This window comes from Macaca nemestrina, chromosome X, assembly GCF_043159975.1.
Source record: "Macaca nemestrina isolate mMacNem1 chromosome X, mMacNem.hap1, whole genome shotgun sequence".
Classification (NCBI taxonomy): domain Eukaryota; kingdom Metazoa; phylum Chordata; class Mammalia; order Primates; family Cercopithecidae; genus Macaca; species Macaca nemestrina.
In genome coordinates, this window is record NC_092145.1 from 123,622,877 (window position 1) to 123,637,517 (window position 14,641).

Genomic DNA, 14,641 nt, shown 5'->3' on the forward strand with positions numbered 1-14,641 from the left:
GCTGAAACTCAATTTGTCAAGGCTGCCAGACAGTCCATGATGATATTTAGTCACTATGGTCTGGGCTGGATTTGGATCATTGACTTGGTTTCCACTTTAGACATCTAGTATTTTGGAGTGTAACCATTGTGCATATTTACACAAGAGTATATATCTTAGACAATTACAATATCGGAAGATTAGGACCTCTGCTTTCATAGTTTTCAGCGATATATATTAGCAGAGGAACACAAGACAGGGTCTGAGCAGGATGGCAGGAGAATTGGTTTTCCACTGTCTTGGTAGTGTCCAGCAGGTCACCTCACACCCTGGAAAGCAGACCAGGCTCTCAGATGAAATATTTTATGACAATGTGACTATAAATCATGGCATCTTGAAGGCACACTTGTAATTTTCCTGGGGCATTGTAGAGCGGCACTGCAATGCTTATTGACTCAGGAAGCCATTGCCCTGCCTTGTATCAAAGTCACCTTGGGCTGCCCCCAAATAGTATAGAGGCAGGAATGCTGAGTCAGGCACAGCAATGAATTAGGTCCCTGCCCAGTTGCTCCACTGTACTAATGTTGGCGGCCCTCTTATTTGCCTGTAAATATCCCCTGTCAAACTGGACCCCTGCAATGATGTCTGAGGGCTGCTCCTCTTTACATTGTCACATCCTTTCCCAGGTTACACCATAGCACTGATGCTCTGCACTTCTCCTGTTTGCCTCATCCTTGGCTTCAGTGCAGTTACTCAACTGTAGAGGTTGTGCAGGTTCTACCTTTTCAGGCCTTTTACTTCCCCTGTGTAGTTACATCATTGCATTCATGAGTCAGGTCTCCTCTTCTTTGTCCTGGTTACATTATTGCAATGATAGTATGGATATGCTCAGCTCTGCTCTGTTTTCATCCTCTGGCCTAGCACAGCATGCACTGATGGTGGGAGAATATATTTACTCCTTTCACACTCTGTTCACTTACACAACTGTGTAGACGATGTGACGTTGCCCATCTTTGCAGCTTACATTTCCATTTCCATGTAATGAGTCCCCTGACAGTGTCAGGATTCTCCTCCCTGTACCCAGTTACATGACTGCACTGAAGGGATGATGGCCTTCCTCTTTGCCCCTCTCACATGCCCTGTCTGTGCACACCACAGTAATAATGATGTGAGGATCCCCCTACTTGCTCATTCAGATCCACTGTGCACTCACACCATAGCACTGATACTGCTTTCCTTGACCCTGTTTACATTGCTGATCCAGGTACAACCCAGCTACAACATGGTGCTGGTGCTTTGGGCATGTAACTTCTTGTTCTGCACACCTTGCAATGTAATCACTGTGCTGATGGTGCAGTGTTCTTTCTCTTTTCCCCATCCATATCATTCTTCCAAGATATAGCATTGAATTGATGGGTTGGGGCTTCTTCTCTTTGCCCCGATCACATGTTTTGTCCAGTTATTCCTCCTCAGTACTAACGGTATCAAGATTCTCCTGTTTTCTCTGTTGACATCCCCTATGGAGTTTCACCACTGCACTTTTGCGATAGGACTCCTCCTCTTTGCTTTTCTCACATCCCACATCCAGTTCCATCTGTGCATCAGGGGTCACGGTCTTTTCCCTGTCCAAATTTCTAGTTTAGTTACACCACAATAGCAAGGGCATGGGGCTTTTTCTACTTGCCATGTTCACATTCCAGACCAGGCACATCGCTGTACTTGTGAGTGAAACCTCATCCTCTTTGTCCTATTCACATCCCCTATGCAGTTACACTATTACAGTTTTAATGCAGGGCTGCTATTCTTTGCACAGATAACATCTGCTGCCTAGTTATGATAGTGACACCAGCACATTGATAGGGCAGGGATACTTCTCTTCACTTTATTAGAATTCTCTTCTCAATGACACCATTACACTGATGTTGTGAGAATGCTCTTCTTGGACCTGCTCACATCCCTGGTCCAGTTACACCTCTGCACTGATGTTGTGGGGTTACTCCTCTGTGCCATGTTAACATTCTTGTACAAGTCATACCACTGAAGTTATTACTCAGGGCTCTTCTTCTAGGCCCTGTTCACATTTCTGTGCCCTGGGCTCCATTCCCACTCTCCTGTTGACAGATGATGCTTCATCCTCCTCTTTGTCTAATTCACATTGTGTGTACACTTGTACCACTACACTGATAAACTGATGGTTGCAGACCTTATTCTACTTGCCTCAGTCATATACCCTGTCTAGTTATACCACAGCATTAATGGTCCAGAGCTTGTATCTTGGCCCTGTTAACATGCTCAGACCCAGAAGATGACCAACTGAAGGTACATTTGAGGAAGAATCATTCAGCCAAATGAAGTCTTAGTCAATGGAAATGGGGTCAGACTGAAGCCAGACTATGATAGGACATATTAAGACATTCACTGCTGATGTTGCTGGAAGTTCATGGTTTAAATGGGCAACCAAGCAAGGGAAAGTCCGAGCAGGAGGTGAAAAGTTGGAGGGTACAATCAGCCTAGGGGAAGACCAGTAACACATTCACAGGAGGGGATGAATTCTGTCTAGGGGAAGAAGTATAGGAAATGTGTGGTTGGAGATTGCAGCTGGCTATGGGGAGATGAGGCATGAGGTGCAGGGAGCAACATCCCTAGGAGACAATCTGGAAGGAACTTCATGGAAAGGAGAAGAATATATTGTAGGGGAGGATTTATCAAGTAGTGCAGTGGTAGAAGATACATCCAGCCTAGGGAGACCAATAAAGAAGGTGAATGGGTTTAGGTTGCAACCAGTCCAGGAGTGACCATAGTAAGAGGTGCATTGGTTCAGGGTACAGTCAGCCTACTGTATGAGCTAGCAGGTAGTTCATGGGAGGGAGTAGTCGGTCTACAGGAGGAGCAAAGTTGAAGTAGAGCCACACTAGGGGAAGGTATCATAGAATGAGCATATGCGGAGAGTGTATCCAACTTAGGGTAGTGAATGGTAGTAGTCTGGCTTGGAGAGGACACAGGGAGTTAAGAGAGTTGCTTGTAGAGGGTGCATTAATTGGGTGTGCATTTAGCCTAGGGGCAGATGTAGTATTAAGTATACGGAAGCAGGGATCTACCAGCCTGGAGGACCCCATAGGATGTGCATGAGTGGAGGGTGCATCTAGCCTAGGGAAGGACTCAATAGGAGGTATCTGAGTGGATGAAGTAGTCAGGCTAGGATAAGACCTAGTCAGAGATGCACAGGTAGGGAGAGCATCTATCCTATGGGAGAACACAGCATGGGTACTTTCAGGGAGGATGTAGTAAGCATAGGGGAGGATTCAAGAGGTAGTGCAAGGGTAAAAGGTGCATACTGCCTAGGGGAGAATATGGCATGAGGTGTGTAGGTGGAGAGTGCCATCAATCAGGAAGAGGATCTGGCAGCAAATGATTGGATGGAAAAAAAATCTAGCTAGGGGAAGCTCCTGCAGGAAATGCATTTATAAAGTGTGCATTTAACCTCTGGGCAGATATAGTGGCTGATATATAAGGTACAGGATTCTACTAACCTAGAGGAGGACTGGGCAGATAGTTCATGGATGGAGGAAACAGCCAGGCTAGGGAAGAATCTGGCAGTAAGTGAATGAGTGGAGGGGGTGTCCAGCCTAGCAGAGGATTCGGCAGAGGTGCATGGGTGAAGGAAGCAGCTACCACAGGAGAAGGTCCATCAGGGATTCAGTGCAATGGTGGAGGAAGCATTCAGCTTAGGGGAGGACAAGGCAGCCGATATATACTTACAGTGCTCAGGAAGTGTAGATATACACTTTGGTAAGAGCTGCGGGAGTTCATGGTACGAGGCATAGGGATTGTAGGAGCTTGCAGCTTTGGGGGAGGAATCTTCAGAAGGCACATGAATAGATGGGCCATGCAGACTAAAGCAAGACTCTGCATGTGCTACCTAGTTGAAGGAAAGTTTGATAGAGAACCCAGCAGTCAAATCAGGTGTGGTGGTTCCAGCCAATCTAGGGGAAGACCTGGAAGGAAATGAATGTGTGGAAGATAATGGGAGGTCTCAGCAAGAGTTGTATGGGTGAAATTTGCAGTGAGCCTAGGGAATGATCCTGCAGAAGGTCCATGAATGGAAGAAGAGTAGAGCCTATGAAAGGACTCTGCAGGTTGTACATGGTTGGATAGTTCTTTTACCCTAAGAGAGAATATAGCTGAAGGTGGAGGGGTATAGCATGCAGCCAACATAGAGAAAACCCTTGTAGAAGGTGTATTTTTGAGAGTACAGCCACTGCAAGGGAGGACTCAGCAGGAAGTTCATAGCTGAGGAAAGCCCCAGGCCTATAATAAGATTAGTAGGGTATGCACGGCAGCAAAATAGTATTCAGCCAAAAGGCATATACCTGGTCATTGTTTTGTAGGTGCTGGATGAATCCAGTCTAGGACTAGGCATAGTAGATAGAGATGGAAGTAGAGTACAATCAGCCTGTGGGAGAACTAGGCAGAAAGTGCGTTCATGAAGAGTATATTTATCTTAGGGGAGGACTTGGAAGGAAGTACATAGGTGAAGAGTGTACCATTCTTAGGTGAGGACCCAGTAAGAGGTGCATGGCGTGACTATGAAGCCAGACTATAAAATAACAAAGAAGGACGTCTCTGGGTGCAGAATGCAGCCAGCATAGGTGAGGGCATAACATTAGTTATAGCTGAGCTGAATGTGTTAGGGTGCAGCCAGCCCAGTGCAAGACTTGACAAGTATTTCATGGGTGAAAAATCATCATGCCTAGAAAGATAACAAAAAAAGCACATGAGAAGAGATGTATACAAGCCAATTAAGATCTGGAAGCTGATACATGAGTATATAATAAAGCTAGTCTGTGGGAGAATCCATCAGCAAGTGTATAGGTGGAGGGAGAATCTAGTTTAAGGGAAAAACATCACAGGCGGTCCATGGGTACAGAATGCAGCCAGACATTGGGAAGACCCACAAGAAATGCATGGGTAAAAGTGGCATCCTGCCTATTGAAGGATGTGATGCTCAATTCATAGTTGAAATGTTCAGCAAGCCTGAAGAAGGACATGGTAGGAGGTGTGTGAGTGCAGGGTACAAGCAAGATAAGTTTAGCCTAACTATGGGAGGACAAAACTGGATATGCACATATACAAGCTTCAGCCAGCTTAGGAGAGTGCCAGCAAGAAGTGCATGGGTGGAGGGAGCATTCAGCTAGGGGAAAACTTGGCAGGAGGTATATGGGGACAATGAGCATCCCACCTATACACATCGTAGCAGGAAGTGCATGGGTGTAGAATGCAGCCAACTTAGAAAAGGACCCTGCAAGAAAGGCATGGGTGAAGAAAACAACAGACCTAAGGTAGACTAAATGAGACCAATGGGAAGAAAGAGTTTTCAGCTAAATGGAGTCCTGACCAGCAGAAAATGGTAGTAAGTTGCAGCCAGCCCATAGTGCATATATTATGAAGTGCATTGATGCAGGGTGCAGCAAATCCTTTGAAGGACCTTGCTAAAAATTCATAGTTGGATAGAGCAGCAAGACTAGAAGAAGTGTCAGAAGGTGGTGCAAAATCAGAGGGTACAGTCAACCTAAGGAAGGGTCTAGAAATATGTTCATTGGTGTAGTAAGGAAACTGCCTTGGGTAAGAGCTGCAGGAGTTGCATGGGTTGAGGTTGTTGCCAAAATAAAGAAAGATGTGACATGAGGTTCATGGATAGAGGGAAAAATCTAGAATATGAGAGTATTCATCAGGTGGTGCATGGATGGAAATTGTATCCATCCTACAGGAGAATATGGCATGAGTGTCATGGTGGCAACTTTCACATAGTACAGGAGAGGATCAGCAGAAGTGCACAGGTAGAGGGAATATCTAATATACGGGAATATTCTGTGAGATGAGCACAGAATAAAGAATATGTACAATAGGTTAGGCTCTGGCACAAACTGCAAAAGTGGAGGGTTCTTGCAGCCTAAGGAAGGTCTCTTTCAGAATTCCGAGTGGAAAAATCATCAGGCCTAGAAGAGGATCAGAAATGGGAGCATGGGAGGAGGGAGGATTCAGCTTAGGTGAGATCTGATAGTTGTTGCATGAATACAAGATGAAGTTACCCTAGGGAAGAACTAAGCAGCTATCACATGAGTGGAGGGGATCTTCAGTGGTATAGGACACAGTATAGGTGCATGAATGGAGGGTGCAGCAAGCCAATAGGAGCATATAGTAGGAAGTGCATGGTTTGAAGAAATATCCAATCTAGGGGAGAATACAGCAGGAAGTGCACAGTTGGATGTTGCTTTCAACTGAGGGGAGCATCTGGCAAGAAATAAGTGAGTGAAAGAGAATCAAGTCTCGGCAAGACTTGACAGGTTTTGCATGAATAGAAGGGACATCCTGCCAGGGATAGAAACAGAAGTTACAGGTGTGTAGAGTGCAGCCAACATGGAGAATGGATAATGTAAAAAGAAAGCATCAGTCCTATTAGAAGAGGCTCATGATGTGTGTAGGAAGAGTGAGCATTCAGCCAAAAGGAATCCTAGCAAGTGGAAAATGGAGACAAGTTTTAGCCACCTGTTAGGAGGACATGTTAGAATGTAGTTTGGTGTGGGAGAGCAACCAGGCTAGCATTAGTACTTCCAGAAACTTCATAGGTGGTGAGAAAAGCCAGACTAGAGAAGGTACTAACAGGAGACTAATAGATGGATGTTACCTCCAGCCCAGAAGAGGACCTGATAGCACTAGCATTATTTAAGGGAGCATCCTGCTTAGGAAAGGACTGGCAGGAGATGCATATGTGTGATGGTTGCCTCTAGCCTAAGGGAGAATATGGTTGGAGGTACATGGCTCAAGGAAACATCCAGAATAGGGAAGGATTTGGCAGGTCAGTGGGTTAAGGGCACAGTGAGCCCAGCAGAAAGTGTATGGGTAGAGGGATAATTTAGTCTAGAGAGATGGTGCATGGATGAAGTTGTATCAAACCTAAGGAGCAAATATTAGGAGGTGTAGAGGTGCAAGGTAAAGCCAGCTTAGGGGAGTGCAATCTACATATGGCCATAATATAAAGTGCAGAGATCCAGGGTTAAAGCAGGCTATGGGAGGAACCTGCTGGAAATGCAGGTTTAGAGGGGATGCTCAAGCTAGGACGGGTCTCAGAAGGATGTGCAAAGTTGGAGTATACAGTGAATAGATGACCCAGAAATATATACATAGATAGAGGCAGAAACCTCCTTAAAATAAGTTCAGTAGAAGATGCATGGGTGAATGTTGCATCCAGCTCAAGGGAATATGGGGCATGAAGTACAAGGGTGAAAAAAGAATCTAGCGTAGATGATTCAGTAGATGGTGCATGGCAGGAGGGTGCATCCTTCCCAGGGGAGAATATAACGAGAAGTTTCATATATGCAACTTTCAGCCAGTTTCTAATCAGCAGCAGTGCATGGGTGGGGAGAATATTTGCCCTAGAGAAACACTCAGCTGGGTACAGGAAAAGGGAGTATCTAGTCTATGGGTGACTCAGGCATGAATTGCATAGATGGAGGGTGCAGCCATCCCAGAGAAGAACCTTGCAGGAAGTAAATTTGAGGGAGAAACCATCAGGCCTAGAAGAGGACTGATAGGAGGTGCATAAAAATAGATTGAATTTAACAAAAGGAGATCTAGCATATAGCACATGGGTGTAGGGTGCAGCAAAGCTCTGGCAGGATCTAATAGACATTGTATGGATGGAAAGAACTGCCATCCTATGTGGGGTCTCAGTAAGAGCTGCAAATGTGGAGGTTACATCCAACCTAGAGGAGGACCTAACAATATGTGTGTATGTGGAGGTAATATCCTGCCTAGGGAAGAACCCACAAAATGTAGTGCATATTGGTTGAAGCCAGTCTCTGGGGCAATATGGCTGAAAGTGCATGAGTTTAGAGAGAATATAGCGTAGGGGATCTTGGCAGGAGGTGTATGTGTGTAATGTGCAGACAACCTAGATGTACCTTGAAAGAAGTGCACGTATAAGGAAATATTAAGCTTAGAAGAGGACTGGAAAAGTTTCATGGGCATAGGGGACATTCAGTCAAGGAGAGGTCTAGCAGATTTCTAGGAACAGGGAGTAGCTAGCCTCAGGGGGCACACAGTAGAAATTTCATAAGTGGAGAGAGCAGCCAGCCTATGATAGGTCCCAGCAGAAGGTAGAAAAGTGGAGGTTACACCTAGTCTAGAAGAGGACCCAGCAACATATGCATAAGTGGAAATAGTATCCTGCCTAGGGAAGAATCTGCAGGGGATGCATGGTTGGAGATTTCATGCTTGCTAAGGGAGGATACGGCTGGAGATTCTTGGATGTAAGGAGCATCCAGACTAGGGGAGGACTTGGCAAGACATTCAAAACAAGGGTGAATGGAATTTAGGGGAAAATTTAGCAAGAAGTAAACTAGTGAAGAGAATATCTAGATGAGAAAATTATTCATCAGGTTGTGCATGATTGATGGTTGCATGCAGCCTAAGGAAGAATATGGTAGAAGTTGCAGAACTACAGGGTACAACCAGCCTACCAGAGGCCTCTGTAGGTGGTGCATTATTCAGTGGGGCAGTCAAGCTAGTTGTAGACATTGTAGCATGTACGTTGGTGTGGGGTGCCATTAACTTAGGAAAGGATTCAACCAAAAGTGCAAGGGTAGAAGGAGCAGTCAAACTAATGGAAGACTATGCAGGAGACATAAAGATGAGGGTAGAATCAGCTTATGGCAGGAAGTTCATGGGTGCAGGGAGCACCCAGTAGAGGTGAAGGCTCAGCAGGAGGTTCATGGGTGGAGCATGCAGCTAGTTAAAGGGTGAACCCAGAAGGAATTGCATGGGTGTAGAGACGATCCAGACTATGTCAGGTTCTTGAAAGTCTTGCATTGGTGGAAGGTGCATCTTGTCTATGGAAAGAATGGCAGGAAGTCCCCTTGTAGCCAGCCAAGTGTAACTGGCCAAGTAGCTGGTTAATTCAGGTTATGTATAGGTGGAAGTTGTGGCCAGTCTAAGGAAGAACCAAATGTTTTGTACATAGCTTGGGGATAATACTGCACAGGGGAAAGAATGCAGAAATGATTCAGCAGAACTATAATACATGGAGGAGAAAGCACCCAGCTTAGGAAAGTCTCTGCAGGATAAGTATGGGGGCAAGAAACACTGAACATAGGAAAGGCTCCAGAGTAACTTAAATGAATGGAGTGTGCAACCAAACTAGAGGCTGATCCTGGAAGAAATGCATGGGTGGAGAAACTTCAGGCTTAGAACATGAATGACAGGAAATTCATAAGATAAGTAAGCATTCAGTCAAGATATACCTAGCAAAAGGTGCAGGGGTGCAGGGAAAAGCCAGGCTACGGGAGAACAAAATGCAAGATACATGGGTGCAGGGTGACAATGGCCTCATGTAGAAAGTGACAGGATGTTCATTGATGGAGGAATCAAGCAGACTAAAGAAGTACTTGGCAGAAAGTGCATACATAAAGGTAGTAGCAGCCTATAGGAGTACTTGTCAGGAGGAGTATATGTGCAGTGCGCAGCCAGCCTAGGGGAGTTCATTGTATGAGGGTTATGGGTTGAGGGAGCTTACAGTCGTAGGGGAGGATCTGCAGAAAGAACACTCAGACTCATGGAGGATATGACCATTGGTACATGGTTGGAAGGTGCTGCCAGTTTAGGTAAAATACAGGAGAAGTGCATAGGTATAAGGTGCAGAAGCCTGAATGAGTATTTGGCAGCAGATTCACGGCTGTATGATTCAGGTTACCTAGGGGAAAGCATGGCAAAATATGTATATTTTTAAGTTTCAACCATTCCAAAGGAGGATCAGCAAAAAGTGCATTGGTGGATGGAGCATCTAGCAAATGTGAGTACTCATTAGGATGTGCATGGAATGTAGTAAGGAGCATGTAAACTACAGGAGGTCCCAGCAGAAAATGCATGCTGCAAGGTAGAACCAACCCATAGAAGGACTGTGCAAGAAGAGCATGGGCAAGGAAAGTATCAGGTCTATTACAGGTCAGGCAGAATGTGAATGGGAAGAAGGAACTTTCAGCCAAAGGGAGTTGCAAGGTGCAACCAGGCTCTCAGGATTGTATATGAAGTACATGGATGGAGTGGGCATCCAGGCTAGGAGAGATCTAAGAAAGAGGGGCAAAGATGAAATGTATAGCCAGCTTAGGGGAGAACCCAGAAAGACATGCATACATGGAGGCAGAAACCTGCCTAGGGTGAGAACCATAAGAGATGCATGGCTAGGGGTTGAAGCTAGTCCAAAGAAGCCATGAGGTATATGTGTGTAGAGAGAATCTCGCATAGAAAAAGAATTGGCAGATGGTACACGGGTGGAAACAACATTCAGCCTAGGGAAAGGCTAGATAAGTTGAATATTGATGAAGCAGTATCTAGCCTAGGTGAAGCCTGAGCGTGAATGCATGGGTGGAAGGTGCAGCCATCCTATAGAAGGACCTGCAATAAAACATGGGTGGAGCAATCATCAGGCCTATGAGAGTATAGGAAAAAGATTAATGGGAGGAGAGACCATTCAGCCAAGATGAGACCTGGCAAGAAGTGCATGGATGCAGAGTGCAGGCTGCCACCCTAGGAGAGAACCCAACAGAAAGTAAATAGATGGAGAAGGGATCCAGCCTGTAGGTAGATATTGCTAAAAAATACATGGGGGCCTAACTCAGGCAAGAAGTGCATGGGTGCGTAATGTAGGAGGAACACAAGAGATGCATGGATGGAGGCTCTAGTTGGTCTTGTGGAGAATATGACAACGCTTGCCTGTTTGGGGGTTGGAGCTAGCCTATGAGGGAGGTAATAGGTGGTGCATTGGTTCTGGGTGCAACTAGACTTAGAGAGGCACAGGCAGGATATGCGTAGGCGAACCTGGTAGTAACATCCAGCATAAGGGAGAAAGCAGCATGTGGTGTATGTATGTAGTCTGCTGCCAATATAGAGGAGTTAATAATATGAGGTGCATAGTTTGAGATGGCTTCCAGCTTTTGGGGGAGTGTAGGGGTGGAAACAGAGTGATCTCTTTCCTCCCCATCAAAAGGAGGTATGGCTGACATCCCTATAACAAAAGCAAGTTAAGAAGAGAAAATCATAACAATTTATTTGATAATAGCTTTTTATGACATAAAAGCCTTCATAATGAAGACCCAAAGATACAGGGGCTACTATCCATTTTTATGCTTTGGTTTCAATGAATAATAGATAGCCATGTAGAACTTCGAGTGGGGTATGACCTAATGCTAACAGATTGAGTGGGAAAACTCAGCAAGGCCTGTGTGTTCAGGTTCTTCTTGGCCACTCCTTGCAGCATTCCTTCCTCTCAGGTAGGGGGTAAGATCCTTTCTGGAATGAGGGTCTTATGACCTACAATTACAGAAGGTTGGTCAGAGAATTACTTTATAGCTCTTTGTTACATAAAAAAGAAGAGGAAAGTTAGAGTAATATTTTAGGCCTTACGGCTGCTTTGGAGGAAAAATGATTCTGCCTTGAGGAAGAGAAATTCTAGTTTCTATGGCTGACCTCAGGAGAGAATGAGGGATAGGAAAGGATATGGCAGGAGGAATGTGGATAACAGGGTGCAGATACCAAAGATTAGGACATGGCTTAATGTGCATAGATAAGACATGGATAAAGGAATGTGCAGACAGTGTGTGGGAGTACACATCAGAAAATTTATTGTTGCAACTTAAAACCAGCCTAGGGGATGATATAATAGGACTTGCATTATTTCAGAGTGCTGCGAGTCTTGAGGAGCACCTGGAAGGAAATGCAAAGTTTGAAGAATCAACCAGACTAGGGGAGGACTCAGCAGAGTGTGCAAAGGTAGAAGTAACATTCAAACTAGACAGGGACTCAGAAGTATGTGCTGAAGTGGAAGGGGTATTACTTCCAGGGAGAGATGCACAGGTGATACGTGTGTGGAGGTTGCAGCTGCATTAAAGAAGGTTATGTTTGAAAGTGACTGGATGTAAGGAGCCTCCAGACTAGGAGAAGGCTTGGCAGTACGTATGTGGATTGAAGTTGCAGCAAACCTTGGGGAGGATCCTGCAGGGAGTGGATGTGTGAAAGGAACGGCCACCCTATTGTAGGACTGAGCAGGAGGTTCAGTCATGAAGAAGTCTAGTGGAGGATACAGCAGAAAATACATGGTGAAGAGACCATCTAGCCTTGAAGATAATTTTGCAGAGGTGCGTGGGTGAGAGTTACATTTATATTAGATAAGACCCTGATGGGTGGTGCATAGGAGGAGGATCACCCATTCCAGAAGAAAACCCAGCAACTAGTGCATTTTTCAGGGGACAACCATCCTGAGAAGTCATGGAAAATGCATCAGGCATATAAAATAAAGGAGAGTGTGTATATGAGAGAAGAAAGCATCGATCCAAGTTGAATCCTAGTAGATGGTGCATAGTAGAGGTTTCTGCCTCCTTGCATGTGCAGATGGTGCATGGATGAACTGGTTCCTTCAGTCCATGGGGGGAATATTAGGATGTGCATTGGTGGAGGATGCACTCAGGCTCTGACAGGACCTGTCTTTAAGTGTTTTTTTTTTTTTTGGTTTTGTTTGTTTGTTTGTTTTTTGAGAGAGCATCCAGGCTAGAGGAGGTCTCAGCAGGATGTGCAAAGCTGTAGTGTACATCCAGTCTAAGGGAGAACCCAGCAATACATTCACAGGTGGCAGTAGAATATTACCTAAGGGAAGAATAACAGGAAATGCATCAGTGGAAGTGCATGGGTGGAGGGTACGGTGAACCTAGCAGATAATTTGACAGGAAGTACATGGATGGGTAGGGCTGCTACTGCGTGTGTGTGTGTGTGTGTGTGTGTGTGTGTGTGTGTGTGTGTGTGTTGGGGAGGGCAGGGGCTCCACAGGTGATACAAAGTTGAAGAGAAAAATAGTCAGCCTAGAGGACAGTGAGGCAAGAATTACACGGTTAGAAGGAATATGCAACCTATGGAAGGATTGGCAAGGGGTTCATGGTTAAAAAAAACATTCACAGCAGGGAAAGTCCCAGTAGGTGGTGCCTGGACACAGTGTGCAGCCAACCTAAAGATGGTTACAAGGAGCTCATTGGTGGAGTGTACAGCTAGCCTAGGGAGATAGAAATGAGAGAAAGTACATGAATTAATGGTCCTCAAAGCCCAGAGGAGGACCCATTAGGTAGTTCACAGACATAGGTCATCCAACCTAGGGGATGATATGGCAGGAGAGACATGGTTGGAAGGTACAACCAGCCTAGCAGATGATAAAAATGAAATGTATGGAAAAAGAAATCATCCAGCCCATGGATGTCCCTAAAGGAAGTAGTTGGGAGTAAGGAGTATCTAACCTAAGTGAAGTTGTGGCAATAGGTACATGGTGGAGAGTGCAGCCAGTCTAGATAAGGACCAAGCAAGAAGTGCAGGTGGAGAAAGCCTCAGACCTAGAATTGGACTGGAAGAAGGTGCATATTGTGAAGGCATATTCAGTCAAAGAGGAGAACTGGCAGGTGGTGCATGGGTACAGGGTGCAACCATCCTTGGGGAGTACGTTGGGAAAGATGCATTGGTGCAAGGCATAGTGGGCCAAGGGAAAGACATAGTAGGAAGTGAATAGGTGGGAAGAATTGTCAGCCTAATTGAGAGCTTGGAGGAAGATTCAATGTTGGAAGGTACAGTCAGCTTACTGGAAGATTTAGCAGGAAGTTCACTGGCAGAAAGTTCAATAACCCTGGTGGAGGATCACACAGGAGTTGCATGGAAGAAGATTCATCCATCCTAAGGGAAGATCAACTGGGATGTGCATAGGTGGAAACAGACCTAGAAGAGGACTAACAAGAAGTGCATGGGAGGAGGGATCTTTCAACTAAGATGAGTCAGAGCAGTTGGTATATGGGTGCAGATTGCTGGAAGCCTATGTGAGTACACATTAGAATGTGAGTTGGGGTAGGATTCAGTGAGTTGGGGTAGGTAATGATGACACAATTGAAAGTGCTTGGTTGTAGAACACAGCCAGGCTTAGGGAGAAAAGGTGGTTGGTGCAACCAGTCTTGGGAGACACCCACCAGTATATGTATAGCTGGAGGGACATTCTGCCCAGAGGAAGAGCTACAAAACATACATGAGTGGAGGTTGCAGCCAGCCTGTGATGATATGACATGAAGTGCATTGGTGAAGGGAACATCCAGATTAATGGAGAACTTGGCGGGAGTTGCACGGGTAGAGGGTGCAGTGAGCCTAAGGGACAATCCATAAGGAAGTGGAGGATGGACAAGAGGAAAATCTATCCTAGAGAAGTATTTGGCAGATAATTCATAATCGAAGATGCATCCAGCCTAGGGGAGAACATTGCAGGAGGTGCAGAGTTACACGGTACAAGTAGTATAGGGGAATTTCAGAGAAAGTGCATTAGAGAAGATCCAGTTAGCTTAGGGTTGGATGTAGTAGTGGGTGCATGGAATCAGGGTGCAGCTAGCCTAGGGAAGGACATAAGAGAATGTGCCTTCATGCAATATGCAGCCAGTCTTGGGAAGAACCTCACAAAAAATGAAAGGGTAGAGAGACCAAGCAGCCTAGGATAGGTTTTTGGAGAAGGTGCAAAGTTGAAGGTTACCTTCAATGTATAGAAGGTCTCAGCAATACGTCCATAATTGAAAGGAATACCTTTCCTAAGGGAGGACTT